Source organism: Alosa alosa, chromosome 12, assembly GCF_017589495.1.
Source record: "Alosa alosa isolate M-15738 ecotype Scorff River chromosome 12, AALO_Geno_1.1, whole genome shotgun sequence".
In the NCBI taxonomy this organism is placed as follows: Eukaryota; Metazoa; Chordata; class Actinopteri; order Clupeiformes; family Clupeidae; genus Alosa; species Alosa alosa.
In genome coordinates this window covers 3,166,215-3,180,529 of record NC_063200.1, presented here as the reverse complement: position 1 = coordinate 3,180,529, position 14,315 = coordinate 3,166,215, and the positions used below count along the sequence as shown (strand labels likewise).

Sequence of the window (14,315 nt, the reverse complement as noted above, 5' to 3'; positions counted from 1 at the left end):
CTATGACGCAGTTCAGCGGCAAACGACAAACAATGTAGAATGCTGCCTCGTCAGAGCGGCCAAAGCGTCAAAAGCTTCACCATACTTTTTGACAAGTCGGCGGCAGCGTGTACCTACAGTCATATTTTGGCCGTTTTGGACATGTAGTGCGACCAGAGCGTCAATCAGAAAGTTGAAACTTTATGGCAATGAAGCTATGATGCGGTTCAGCGGCAAACGACCGGCAACCAAATTAAAAATGAGGTGTACACAGTTGAGAGAGCAAAACCAATGTGAAGTTCAGTTCCTACCATAGACTGTATGGTTCCTACCAAACTTTTGTTCCGTTTACTGTTTTTAATAACGAGGGAGCGGTATATATGAGTGATATAGAGAATAGATTAAATGAACATGGTGTCCGAAAAGTTAGGCTGAATAACGTTACAATACAAACGATAAAATAACCATAGCAGAATCAATTCAGACACCTGCATGTATGATGGAATATGGCTTAACAATGTTATATGACAATGGGTATATAAGCCCAGTAGGCCTAGAGGTGATGTAGCCTATTCCAACATTTGAAAGCATTTGTGAAATTGGGTTAAGGTCCTGGGCTAGCAGGTTTGAGAGCTAGACAGTGGTAGCGTAACGTTTAAGGAGCTGGGCTAGCAGGTTTGAGAGTTACCCTGGTTAAAGGGAGGTCAAGGGGAGGTGTGGTGCAAGCACCAGCATACTACCTGCGGGTCCAGGCTCAAATCTGGCCAGAGGTCGCTTCTCTGTCCCACTCCACCCTGTCTCTCTCTCCCACTCACCTGTGTATTCTCCACCGTCTTGTCCACAAAGGCTCAAAAAGCTCATGAATAAATCTTTTTTGAAAAAGGAGAACAAAGGGCCACGCCGGCTGACTAGCTAATGGTCATGGTTGATTCTGTACACTAACTAGCTAAATGGTTTCTGGATCTCACACACTGACTAGCTAATGGTCATGAATGATTCTGTACGCTAACTAGCTAAATGATCTCTGGATCTCACACCCTGACTAGATAATGGTCTTGGATGATTCTGTACACTAACTAGCTAATGGTCCCTGGATCTCACACGCTAACTAACTAATGGTCATGGATGATTCTGTACGCTAACTAGCTAATGGTCCCTGGATATCACATGCTAACTAGCTAAATGGTCTCTGGATGCAGAGAGTGATGGTTCGTTCGTGTCAATGCTCCCTTCTCTTCTCGGTCTTGGGTTTTAGTATGTCTCTTAGCCTACTCTTGTACACTTTGCAGTGGTAATAACAGAAACGTAAACATAAAAGTCAAGCCCAAGTCTCTTGTCTGTTCTTGTCTATTTTAGTCTTGTATGTCTCACTTTTAGTCTTTGTTTGCGCAGATTCTACTTTTGTCTTCTTTTCTCTTCTCTCCTCCCCTCTCTTCTCCTCTTCCCCTCTTCTCTTATCTTCTCTCTTCCCCTCTTCTCTCCTCCTCTCTCTTCTCCTCTTCCCTCTCTTCCCCTCTTCTCTTCTCTTCCCCTCTTCTCTTCTCCCCTCTTCTCTCCTCCCCTCTCTTCTCCTCTTCCCCTCTTCTCTTATCTTCTCTCTTCTTCTCTTCTCTCCTCCCCTCTTCTTTTCTCTTCCTCTCTTCTCTTCCCTCTTCTCTAATTTCTGCTGTCTCCATCATAGGGCTGACTAGAGTGTTCTGTTTCTCCCTCTTCTGTTAAGAGCAGATCATTCACGAGGCCCCACCACCAGTTATGGAAGACAGTTCGGTAAGAAATGACACAACTCATCTGACTCTTCTGCGTTTTTTTGTTCCCCTATCTGTCAATGTCAGAACTCACCTTTTGTCTTGTGCTGAGAAGGCGGCCGCTCATTTTCCCTTTACGATATTATCCTGTCACTCTCCTTTGCTCGCAAAGCTGAAAAGGTTTTGGCAACTCAGGGCGAGAGTTAGAAAATAAAACTGTGCCCCATTACATAAGAGACAGGAAATGATCTGACAGGCAAGGTATTCATCAGAGCTGCTGGCAAAGTGATCGTCCGATTCGGCGCAGCTGGAATTAGGACGGGCACAGCACAGCCACCATCATCAAAGCTGGAATAGCCAGAGAAGCAGAAAGGACCGGGTGGGCAAGCATTAAAGCTGGCACAGACAGTGATTAGAGCTTGTGTGTGTGTGTGTGTGTGTGTGTGTGTGTGTGTGTGCCCATCGGAGTCTGAGGGCTGTTGGCTGCAACAGACACCTCCTGACTACTGAAGCAGATGGAAAGGAAGGTTTCAGTTTTTCATTACGGAATTCCACAATGATGAAGCTATGTGTCGTTTTTCTCAGAAAAGCTTCAGGCTAAAAGAGAAAATCACAAGATCAGCTCTCTGCCTGTTTACAGACTTTCTTTCTCTCTCTCTCTCTCTCTCTCTCTCGCTTTCTTTCACCAAGTTCTACTCTCTTCATTGCCACAAAGTATAAAACAGGAAAAAACAGGAAATAAGCATCTGCATTTATACATATTTTAAATGCATTCAGTTGGAGCAAAACTTAATTTACTTATGTACTCTTTTCACTTACATTCCTCCTCCATCAGCTCAGCTCTGCATATACTTATATACTTATGTGTGTGTGTGTGTGTGTGTGTGTGTGTGTGTGTCTGTGTGTGTTATTGCACAAGCTTAACTCTTAATAACAGGGTCCTCCCGCCAGCCATCAGAAACGCTGCAAATCTCTGTGCTTCTGTGATCCAGCTCCAGTCTAACCTTTATTGCACAAGAGTAACCTCCAATAGCAGGGCCTATAGGCCAGTGGTCTTGGACAGGGCTCCAATAGCAGGACCTATAGGCCAGTGGTCTTGGACAGGGGCTACAATAGCAGGGCCTATTAGGCCAGTGGTCTTGGACAGGGGCTTGTTTGTCAAAGCAGCTGTGTGTGTCTACTCTGTCTGACATGGATGGCATCCCACTGAACCTAGATGACCCAGAGGCTCAGACTCTGAGTCAAACCTTTGAACCTCACATCACAGAGCTTGACTTGATTTTTGGACTATGTCTGTGTCTGTGTGTGTGTCTGTGTGTCTGTGTGTGTGTGTGTGTGTGTGTGTGTGTGTCTGCGTCTGTGTGTGTGTTTGTAAAAGGAGAAATTACTTCCTTATTGGGTCCATTATTGAGGCTGCTTTTGTCAAACAGCAGGAAGCCTTTGTAGTGTAATGTCTAAAGCCTACAGTAGGAGATTTCAGATTTCGGGAGAGGTACGCTCAGTCACTTTGAACTCAACAGCCTGCTCTAATCTGCTATATCCTGCTCTAACCTGCTCTAGCAACCTGCTGCTCTAACATTTTATATTACATAGCTGCATTTTTTAAGCTCCAAAACTATATTGGTACTCTCTCTTTCTTCACCCTCTCTCTCTCTCTCTCTCTCTCTCTCTCTCTCTCCGTTGCCCTCATCTCTCTCTTTCTTCTCTCTCTCTCTTTCTCCACCCTCTCTCTCTCTCTCCATCATTCCCTGCCTCCTCCTCTGCCCCTCGGTCAGGATGATGAAGACGGTGCCTACCCCAAAAAGAACTGGCCCACAGTGGACGCGTCTTATTATGGAGGACGAGGGGTTGGTGGCATTAAACGAATGGAGGTGTGATTTAACACCACAACTTACAGTTTCTCACACAAACAAACACACACACACACACACACAGACACAGACACAGACATAGACAAAGATAAATTAATATTCAATTAATATTAATATTTTATTATTAATTATTAACATTTTATTATTAATTAATATTCTCTCTCTCACACACACACACACAAACATACACACACACACACACACACATATATTCCATTGTCATGTTTCATTTCTTTAATTTCATGCAAATTCACTGTCACTGTCTCTCTCTCTCTCTCTCTCTCAAACACACACACACACTCTCGGACAGGTGCGCTGGGGAGATAAGGGCTCTACTGAGGAAGGAGCGGTTGAGTTGGCGAAGAATGAAGCTGCCAGGGTCCTTCAGTATTTCACCTGCACCCTCAACAGCGGCTGCCACAGCCACCGGCTCGCTAAAATAATGGTACTCATCAATCCAAGGTATGTGTTCCTCCTTGCTTGGAACATTACACACACAAAAAACACATACGGGACACACACACACACACACACACACTCACTCAAGGTGTGTGTACCTCCACACAATATGAATTGAATTCCCAGTGGATTGGTAACATTTAGGGGTCGGGCATTAGTGAGCTTAAAAGTAGGAATGATATTATTATGACCACCACAAGCGCCCGCTCATATAGGTTTAGTCAGATTTTTTTTTTTTTTTTTCTTTTAAGCATGTCCCAAATTTCAGGTCAGGATTCCCAAAGGATACTGTGGGCGGAGATTTTTTTAACTTGGTGGGCTCTGTAGCCCCCCCCCTGCTGGACTGGACCCCCCCCGAAAAGGAGGGTAGGGCCTAGGATGACCAATTTTTTTTCATTATGTTTGCCTCAGGATCATGTAAACCCATTCCATATGCACACATGTTAAATAAACAGATACACACATACACACATACATTCACAGTAATCCCTCATTGTGACACATGCTCACACCAGACATATATCATGCATGCACATGCACACACACAGGCACATAAACAGGCAAAACACACATGCACGCACGCCACACCTCACCCCACACACACATAAACATAAACATGTACACACACATGCACACAATTCAAAGAATTTCTGTGAATTATGAACAGGCAAGATGGGGGTAGGGGTTGTATAAAATGTATATTACATGTGTAATCTATGAACTAATCATGTTTTGGTACTTGTTGTCTAGCAGATACCAGTGAGAATTGAGTGTGCATAATGCAATTCAGTGAGACAGTTAGAATCATATGCCTTTCAGCGTGACTTATTTTTGTGGAAAACATGTGCTGGACTGGGCGGCAGTCATATTTTGCTCCGAGGCACATCTAGTTGTTTGTACATCTAGTTGTGTGCCAATGGGTTAGCAAAGCCATAGTTTTGGTGAACGGACATGCAGATCATCCCCTCATTCATTTGTTTGCGGAACAGCCCATGTTGTGCGTAAAACAGCCCATGTTGTGCGAAAAACAGCCCATGTTGTGTGTAAAAAAGCCCATGTTGTGTGTAAAACAGCCCATGTTGTGTGTAGATCACAAAATGGGAAAGGGCTTCTCTACACACTGGACACACAGATGGACACACAGATGGATATTCATTTCTTAATTCTTGGCTGACAAGCGCTTTATTGTTATTCTCTTCTTATCAGAAGAAGACCGTGCAACCAGGCTTGGAATTTCAACATTCTGGGGGCAAGGCCACTTGGCCTTCAGTTGGGCATATTTGGTGGAGGGCACAAAGGCCACATGTCAGGGCACTAAGGCCAACGTTAACTATACAGTAGTAGGCTATAAAAATGATCAAAGTTGTATTTAGCCTATTCACTGCAGTAGACCTGCATCACTGTATGAAACATTACAAAAAAATGAAACATGACACATTACATATAACTGTAAATCATCTGATCATCTAATATTTGCAGATATCTAGGCTATATTTTATATATATTTATTTGATATTTGGCCTGTTATGAAATCATCATGTATTGAACAATTTAAGCACAGCTCAGTTTCTTTAAGAAAGTCAAATAGCCTAGATGCATGCTTAGCATTTTGTGATCATTAAGGCTACTTTCACAAACTCTTAGTCAGTTGTCCTCTGATTTACTGATATCTAGGCGATATTTGTAATATTTATTTAGCATTTGGCCCGTTATAAAATAATGTGGAACAAACAAAACAGTGTAAAACTTAAAGCCCACATTTGGAGACATCCATGTATGTTGAAATTTACTGCAAATTAAAAACAGGATTACTCTGGAACGGCTAACTGTACAGGGGACTGCTTTACACCTTTGTGTTCGGTAAGGTCTGCTGTTTATTCTGATATATGGTTTGTCATGTGTTAAACCTTGAGGGGTTCGTGAAGTATTCCGCCAGAGATGAATGCGTTGTTGTTAAGGAGATGGACGCAAAACCTTCTATAGAATTTATGATTAAATTGAATGATATTATTTACTTTTCTCGCGAACCGTTCACCACAGCAATTGGCAGCTGTATCGTTTAAAAGCTGAGAAAAAGCTCTTTACTTGTGATGTCTGTGTGATGAGTAGGCTACTTAGTTCAACTGAGAAGAATGGGTGAATTTGGATGCACTTTCTTTCTTGCGCTAACTTTCTCCACTGCGTAATTTGCGCTGTGAATGCTAAGATTGTTTTGACAGGCCATAGGCTAAATATATATCGCTATTAGTAGGACGCAAAGCAGAATATTGAAAGAAGGGGGCACCAAGGCCACCGTGGCCTGTAAACCTCTGATTCTGAAAGGGGCGTCACGGCCAACGCCGCCGTGAAATTCCTACCCTGCGTGCAACATCTGGCGAAGCTCAAGTGTAGCCTTATTGTTATGCTCTCCTTATCATAAGAGACCACACCGTGCAACATCTGGCGAAGTTCAAGCGTAGCCTTATTGTTATGCTCTCCTTATCATAAGAGACCACACCGCGCCAGTGCTATGACATGGCTTTGCAAGCTCCGATCTGGCCAGACATTATCCACCTGTGCAGCATGCTTTGCCTGAGAGGTCACTAAATATGCAATCTCACACACAAGAATAGCACGCTTCTGGGCCACCACTGCTGCCACACACACACACACACCAGTGATACTACTAATACGTATGTGCAGGGAGATGAGTGTGATGTGATTGGTGGTGTGTGTTATACTGTTGGATGATGTAATGGAAATTTGATGGCACTGTGGTTTGTGTGTGTGTGTGTGTGATGTGTGTGTATGTGTGCGTGCACGCGTGTGTTTGTGTGTGCACCACTGCCTTGCTATGCTCAGGCATGGGTTAATGCATTGTTTCATAACGTCCCAGTCAGCTGGAGAAGGTAATCTGAACCAGACGTGCGCTAGGCTGACCCCCCCACAAAGGGCGCCTCTCACAACAAAACAAAATTCTTTCACTTTTTGTCCTCCCTCCCTCTCTCCTCTTCTCTTTCTCTCTCTCTCTTTCCCTCCCTCTCTCCTCTTCACTCTCTCTCTCTCTCTCCCTCTCTCTCCCCCTCCTCTCTCTCACTCACTCTTTCTCTTCAGTGGATGTGTACACGTGGCATCACACTTTCTGGTGCTTTCATGCGTCACAAAACTTAAGTATGTTGAAATCCTCGTCTAGTGCCACCGCTGTACTGAGAGGAAAAGTCATTAACATAACGCACCCGCATGCAAGCACACACACATGCACGCACTCACACACACATGCACGCACTCACACACACACACGCACACACACACACGCACGCACACACACACACACATGCACGCACTCACACACACACACAGCAGCTCGGATAGCAGTGGGGTTTCAGTAAAAATAGCTGCTCCTTCACACCATACGTCGGTGTTTAGAGTGGCTGGACTGGTCATCTGTCCAATTAATAATAACGCCAAGGCACACCAAAGGTCCAATGAAAACACCAAGGCACACCAAAGGTCAGACGAAAACGCCAAGGCACCTATGATTACTGATTTTGATGAATGTCACACACATTATTATAATTACCAGGGGTGTTCATTCTTACACGCCCCTATGTTTTCTATACAGTGATAATGAGGAGAGTGCAAAAGAAAGCCAAGTTATTATGATGCTATTCACAGATTCGGAAAGGCTATTTTATTCTGTTACTTGACAAGGGAAAAGGGTGCTGTCAAAGTTGGGAGAGTGAACTACTGTGGCGAGCTTGCCTTGTGGGGCAGTTCTTCCCGCAACGTGAAATCTGATGACTGAAAATGAAGTCTGTCCTCACACTCTCACTCTGTTCCTTACTATCCTGCATATGAACAAAGAAGCGTCAGAGAAGCAGAGAAAGGATGCTGCTAAGAATGTGAATGTGTGTGTGTTTGTGTCTTATGGGCATGTCATTTTTTGCAGGGTAAGATCGACGCTCTCTGGGTTTGGCTAAGAAGAGGCTATGACAGAGTGTCAGTGATGAGACCGCAGCCTGGGGAGAAGGTAAGAGCAAAGATCCTCCACTTCAACCCTTCAAAGAAAAGAGAGGACGAGAGGCTGATATGACTGATCTGAAATCAATTCCTCATTCTTCGGCTGATAGTCCAACCCAATCTCCTGTTGCTGTGCAGACAGTCTCCATAGTCCCCGCCCGGTCTGGGCCTCTCCTCCTCCTCCTCCTTCTCTTCCTCCTCCTCCACCTCTTCTTCCTCCTCCTCATCACCCTCCTCTTTCTCCTCCTCCTCCACCTCTTCTTCCTCCTCCTCCTCATCTTCCTCCTCCTCCCACTCCTCTTGTTTATCTTTCTTCTCATCTCATTCTGTCTGTATGGACAACTCCACCCGTCATTTGGGTTAGTTTGCAGTCCATCCTATTTAAAAAAAAAATAACAATAGTACAATGATGGAAATCTACAGTGTTGGTTTGCAGTCCATCTCTATTTCAAAAATAATAACAATGATGAATCTCGCTTACAGTGTTTCTCCTGTTATCCCACCACATGGACTCTCTCTCTCTCTCTCCCTCTCTCCCCCTCCTCTCTCTCTCCTCCTCTTTCTCTTCAGTGGATGTGTACACGTGGCATCACACTTTCTCTGGTGCTTTCATCGTACAAAACTTAAGTATGTTGAAATCCTCGCCTAGTGCCACCGCTGTACTGAGAGGAAAAGTCATTAACATAACGCACCCGCAGATTAAGCACACACACATGCACGCACTCACACACATGCACGCACTCACACACACACACGCACACATCCACACGCACGCACACACACATACACATGCACGCACGCATACATGCACGCACTCACACACACACACACACACACACATACACACACAGCTGGGACAGCAGCTTGATACCAGGGTTTCAGTAAAATAGCTGCTCCTTCACACCATCGCCGGGTGTTTAGAGTGGTTGGACTGGTAATCTGTCCAACTAATAATAACGCCAAGGCACACAAAGGTCCAATGAAAACACCAAGGCACACCAAAGGTCAGACGAAAACGCCCAAGGCACCTATGATTACTGATTTTGATGAATGTCACACACATTATTATAATTACCAGGGGTGTTCATTCTATACTCCCTATGTTTTCTATACAGTGATAATGAGGAGAGTGCAAAAAGAAAGGCAAGTTATTATGATGCTATTCACAGATTCGGAAAGGCTATTTTATTCTGTTACTTGACAAGGGAAAAGGGTGCTGTCAAAGTTGGGAGAGTGAACTACTGTGGCGAGCTTGCCTTGTGGGGCAGTTCTTCCTGCAACGGAAATCTGATGACTGAAAATGAAGTCTGTCCTCACACTCTCACTCTGTTCCTTACTATCCCGAAGCGGGGAAAACCAGGAGATGCGCAAGAGAACCAGAGAAAGCGGGAGAACCAGGAGAGAAGAACTAGAGAGAAAGGAGATGCAAGAGAACTAAGAATGTGGAATGTGAATGTGTGTTTGTGTGTCTTATGGCATGTCATTTTTGCAGGGTAAGATCACGCTCTGGGTTTGGCTAAGAAGAGGCTATGACAGAGTGTCAGTGATGAGACCGCAGCCTGGGGAGAAGGTAAGAGCAAAGATCCTCCACTTCAACCCTTCAAAGAAAAGAGAGGACGAGAGGCTGATATGACTGATCTGAAATCAATTCCTCATTCTTCGGCTGATAGTCCAACCCAATCTCCTGTTGCTGTGCAGACAGTCTCCATAGTCCCCACTGGATCTGGGTTCCTCCCTCCTCCCTCCTTCTTCTTCCTCCTCCTCCACCTCTTCTTCCTCCTCCTCCTCATCTTCCTCATCACCCTCCTCTTTCTCCTCCTCCTCCACCTCTTCTTCCTCCTCCTCCTCATCTTCCTCCTCCTCCCACTCCTCTTGTTTATCTTTCTTCTCATCTCATTCTGTCATGGACAACTCCACCCGTCATTTGGGTTAGTTTGCAGTCCATCTCTATTTAAAAAAAAAAAAAAACAATAATTACAATGATAAATCTCACAGTGTTAGTTTGCAGTCCATCTCTATTTCAAAAAATAATAACAATGATGAATCTCGCTTACAGTGTTTCTCTCATTATCCTACATGGACTCTCTCTCTCACAAACACACACACACACACACACACACACACATGGTCGCTGGTTACTGCCTCATACCATCCAGTCACTATAAATAACATCCCAGCCACAACACACACACACACAGCCAGGAATCTTTGTGGGTTTCACAGCACATCAGCTTGAGGGACACAATAAGGCACACAATGGCTGTTGTTTATTGACAATGGAAAAGTAGATTCATCCCAAAGGCAGGAAAGCAGGCGACCCGTTGGCACGTCTCACCGTCTGACGTCTGAGCTCAGATACAGATGGAGAGAACAGGGGAGGAGGAGAAGGAGGAAGGTGGGGGGAGAAGAGGAGGAGAGGGAGGAGGAGGAGGAGGGAGAGGAGGGGGGAGGAGGAGAGGGAGGAGGAGGAGGAGGAGAGGGGAGGAGGAGGAGGGGAGGGGAGGAGGAGGAGGAGGAGGAGGGAGGGGAGGAGGGAGGGGGAGAGGAGGAGGAGGAGGAGGGAGGGGGGAGAGGGAGGAGGAGGAGGGGAGGAGGAGGAGAGGGGAGGAGGAGGAGGGAGGGGAGAGGGGAGGAGGAGGAGGAGAGGGAGGAGAGGAGGAGGGGAGGAGGGAAGAGAGGGAGGAGGAGGAGGAGGAGAGGAGAGGAGGAGGAGGAGGAGGGGGAGGAGGAGGAGAGGGGAGGAGGACAGGGCAGGACGACTGCCGGCTTTACTGCTGTTTCTTGGGTCAGTTTGCCTCCCCTGCTCTCCCCGTTATGCCCTCCTCCCTCATGGTGTTTCTGAGCTGCTGAGACTCTTTAGTTTGCATCAGTTTGACGCCTAACGCTGCCAAAGTGGCACCGCACACGCGCCTGTCCCAAGGTTGTCTGCCTCCCAGCATGCACTTTGGAGAATGTGTGCCCGTTCTGTCTCCAAATCCCCCAGCATGCACTTTGTGGAGAATGTGTGCCCGTTCTGTCTCCAAATCCCCCAGCATGCACTTTGTGGAGAATGTGTGCCCCTTCTGTCTCCAAATCCTTCCCACAATCCCCCTGTCCCACATTTCAAAGCCAGTGGAAAATCTCTTGCTTTGGAGAGAGAGCTGGCATTAAACATCAGCTGCTTTTAATAAGGGCACGCCGACAGACGGAGAGAGAGAAAGAGAGAGAGAGAGCAACAGAGGTGAAAGGAGAGAAAGAGTAAGAAGGAGACAGAGGTGGAGGTAGAGAAAGAGAGAGAAGACAGTGGTGGAGGTAGAGAAAGAGATAGATGAGGAAACAGTGGTGAAGGTAGAGAGAGAGGTTAAAAACACTTTGTAACACTTTAAAAACACTGTCTTGAAACACTAATCAAGCCTTTCCATGACGGCACATAAGGCTGTATGTGAAAGAAGTTATGGCAGTAGAGGAAGTATGGACAGAGACAGAAGGAGACAGTGGGAGAGACAAAGACAGAAAGAGAGAGAGCGGGAGGAAGATAGAGAGAGACACAGGTAGTGGCAGAGAGGGGTGGTGGTAGTGTAGTGGTTAAGGAGCTGGTCTAGCATGCAGTAGTGTGTGTGTGTGTGTGTGTGTGTGTGTGTGGGGGCAGTGGTAGTGTAGTGGTTAAGGAGCTGGTCTAGCATGCAGTAGTGTGTGTGTGTGTGGGGCAGTGGTAGTGTAGTGGTTAAGGAGCTGGTCTAGTGTGCAGTAGTGTGTGTGTGTGTGGGGGGGCAGTGGTAGTGCATTGTGGGAGCTGGGTGTGTGGCAGTGGTGGTGTGTGTGTGTGTGGGTCGGTGGTGGTATAGTGGTTAAGTGAGCTGGGCTAGCGTGTAGTAGCCTGAAATGGATGTGTGTATTAGCGAGTGTACGGTCCATGATTATCGGTGATAGTGGTGATGCTGGACAGTGCGGTACGGTCCTCTCTGCATGGCGACTCTGAGGCCCACAGCCACACTGAACACTCACGTTGCCTCCACCTCCTGGAATGTGCTCTCCTGTCTGCTAAAGACATTAAGGCTCAGGGCTGGGCTAGCCTAGCCTGCACCCCCTCCCCTGGGCTAGCCGAGCACAGACACAGGGATGTACTTAAGAGAAAGAGAGAAAAGGAAACAGACAGAGCAGCCAGTGTCAAGAGGAAGGGGGGATGTTTTCCCCACAACAGAAAAGATTTATAATCCCAATGAGATCGCAATTTATAACGTGTCAGCTGTAAACTACTACTAAACAGAGGCCCTACTTACTGCCTACTGTAAACTACTTAAAAAGAGGTACTGCCTACACTGAAGGGCGTCTGTAAAGCTCAACCACAATTATGAAACTCATCGTCGGAAAATTCTGACTGACGTCGGTGCAAGATTTATTGTTTGTCTGCATTTAACCCACTTACTAACCAGTGGACTTCTAGTAAAATGATGGATGTAATGGTTTGTGTACTAGTGCAGTGGTTCTCAGTTGGGTCCATTACCCATGCCTAAGGGGTCCATGAAATAATAAGCTTTGAATGACAAAGTTGTGCTTTATCACAAAAAAATCCCTATCACGATGATGTGATGATCTAGGTGTGGTGATGTAGATGATGATCCTTTGCTGCTCAGCTTGGCTTATTTGCCAGCAAGCTAGCTGATAATCGTGGAGAAATGTTAGTCAGTCAGTCCATATCAGTGTTGTAGTACTTGAGTCCAGGACTCGGACTCGAGTCCGAGTCATGAGCTAAATTTAGAGACTCGTGACTTGACTTGGACTTGAGCACTGAATGACTCGAACTTGGACTCGGACTCGTACATTCAGACCATGCAAACTCGGAAATTGAGACGAGGACTCGCCTTTTTTTTTTATTGTCATTAGGCATTAGGCTTTTTTTTAATGACTTGGACTTGACTCGGACTTGAATACTGTAGACTCGAACCTGGACTCGGACTCAAGGCATAGTGACTTGACTACAACACTGGTCCATATTGTACTAACCAGTGGACTTCTAGTCAGTGGACGGACATGATGTTTAGCATATTAGTGGACTCCTGGTAAACAGACAGTAATGACTACTGCACTGGTGAAGTGCTGATTAGTGGACAGTGGGGGCAAGTGTGGAAGCGGACAAGTCAGTAGATGGCAATGGGTAGTGGACTAGTGGGCTTTCTGGTTAATGAGTAGCTAGTGGACTAGTGGGCTTCTGGTTAATGAGTAGCTAGTGGACTAGTGGGCTTCTGGTTAATGAGTAGCTAGTGAACTAGTAGGCTTCTGGTTAATAAGTAGCTAGTGGACTAGTAGACTTCTGGTTAATGGACAGTAATGGCTAGTGCTCTAGTGGACTACTTGTTAATGGATAATAATGGCTAGTACACCAGTGAACACCTGTACACTAGATGGCAATGGCTAGTGTACTAGTAGGTTCTGGTTAATGGGTAAGAGATGTAGGTTCTGGTTAATGGGTAGAAGATGTTGACCTGTCTCCTCTTTGTGTTCTCTTGCAGGGTCGCTGCATCAGTTTCAGCAGGGTGAAGAGCTACCCTCCACCTCGCTATCCGGTGGTCTACAACCACCCCTCCACCCCGGTCTACACCCTCCCCCACGCCTACAGCCCCCCTGCCCCCCAGGGCAAGCTGCCCCCAAGCCCCTGCACCCCACCGACGCCCACTTCCACCCTCCCCCCCTTACCCTCCACGCCTCCCCCAAACACCATCACCCCACCCCCTTACACACCTCCACCAATCAGAGAGCTCCCTCCCACCTCGGCCTGCCTTCCACCGCCCCCAGCACCGCCGTCGCCAATCGGAAGCCTGCCGCCCCCCCCTCAGGTTTCCCCCCCTGGCAGAGCCCCTCCCCCTACCCGCCCCCCACCTCGCCCGTCTTGCTGATCTGCGGCCGTGTGCCTGCAAACGAGAGCTGGCATGGACTGGGCTGAGTGGGCATTTCAGATGATGATGATGATGATGGCTCTCAAACCTCAAACCACTATCAGCACATGTGGAGGACTGTGAGCCAATGCAGCCATCAGTACTAGCAATGTATTCTCTCTCTCTATCTGTCTGATCTGTCCATCTATCTATCTATCTATTTTTCTATCTATATTCTTCTTTTTATCTTGTTTTTCTCTTTCACTGTTTTCCTTGTCACTCTTTTTTTCACTCTCTCTCAGTTTCTCTCTTCCTCTCTTGCACTCTGTCTATCTTTCTCCCCTCTGTCTCTCTCTGAAGAATAGACTCGCATGCATTTGCAGATCTGTGCACATTTGATTGATGACATT

General features: G+C 46.4%; 1 pseudogene; it reads left to right on the top strand.

Moving 5' to 3' along the window:
• Nucleotides 1–14,106, top strand: part of LOC125304778 — a 49,428-nt pseudogene extending 35,322 nt beyond the window's left edge.
• The last annotated feature ends 209 nt before the right edge of the window (nt 14,107–14,315 follow it).